The sequence below is a fragment of the Thamnophis elegans genome, chromosome 2 (assembly GCF_009769535.1).
Source record: "Thamnophis elegans isolate rThaEle1 chromosome 2, rThaEle1.pri, whole genome shotgun sequence".
NCBI lineage: Eukaryota > Metazoa > Chordata > Lepidosauria > Squamata > Colubridae > Thamnophis > Thamnophis elegans.
Genome location: NC_045542.1, coordinates 82,330,595 through 82,331,903, shown reverse-complemented (window position 1 = coordinate 82,331,903; position 1,309 = coordinate 82,330,595).

The window sequence follows — 1,309 nt, the reverse complement described above, 5'->3', positions numbered from 1 at the left end:
CTTCTTCATGGCATAGCGCCATCCATCAGTCCTTGAGGCAGCAGAAAATCTCAACAAAATAAAATATGCTGCCCCTTGTGACACCACCACCCCCTGCTGCGGACATGATGCTATGTGCCATTTACATTTATGGCAGGCGTACTTTATACAGGGCATGTTAAGGACATACCTGGTCCCATGGCTTTGTTTCCTTCCCTTTCCACCAAACGTCATCAGTTGGCAGGAAAATGTATACCAAATACTCTGAGGTGTACTCAGAGGTGCAATGGGATGAATCTGGGATAAGTTTTATTTTACAAATTGCTGGACTAGCAACCTTACTCATTTATCAAAACCCGCTCTGGTTTGGCACAGAATATGCTCAAAGCTGATGATCAGGCTCCTTTGGACCAGGGGCCTTGCACTACTAATCCTGAGAGTTTGTCCAAGATAATCTGATTCTGGGATAGCATTAAGCTGCTGTCCAAAAGAACAGAACTCTTGTAGCAAAACTATGAGATTCCTTTTTGACACTAGTTTAACTTCATTCAGGTGAGCGCTACATCCACGTTCAAAAAGTCTGAACAACAACAACATCAACAGTAGCTAGGCAAGTTGCATCATGAAGCAGCCGCAAAGAAAGAAACGGTTGTCTCCTATTTCAGTATGGAGTCCGTCTCCACTCTGCTGTTTCAGGTTGATTCAGGTCTCCGAACTTGGAAGATGCAGCCAGGACAGGTTTGAAGGAGACTCTCCTGTTGTCAAAAGCAGAAGGGCCCTGGAAAACAAGGCTGACAGACACGAAAGGTGGGGGTACGCCTGCCCCAGCCTAAAGTGATGAATAGGGCAGGGATGGTTCTATCCTGGGAAGGGGGAGGTTTTACCTGACTCTTAATACCGGGGTTGACGGAGTGTGTCAAATTGCACAAAAGCCTAAACTGCTGCGGGTTGTTGCCTGCTTCATACAGTACATGTTTTTGGAGACGAGATCAAAACAATGTCATGAGGGCACGGCAAAAAAAGTTGCCCGGGCACGTTCTTGGCGTGCATCGGAGAAAGCGGTGGAAAAGCCCGAGCTGTGAAATTGCAATGACTCGAGCATGCGCTTTGGAGCCCTTCCTGAGTGCAAAATCCCATATCTCCCATCCCGATTCGCCGTCTTCATTTCCTCATCGGCATTCCAGGCGCGAGGATAACCGTAGCCAGATTTTAACAAGATCCGCGAGTGTGAGTGGGCGCGCGCGCGCTCTCGTTCGCTCGCTCGTTCGTCAGAGCGAAAGGGAGGGGGAGCCCGCATCGCGGCCCGGAATCTCGCGAGATAATTTCCCGC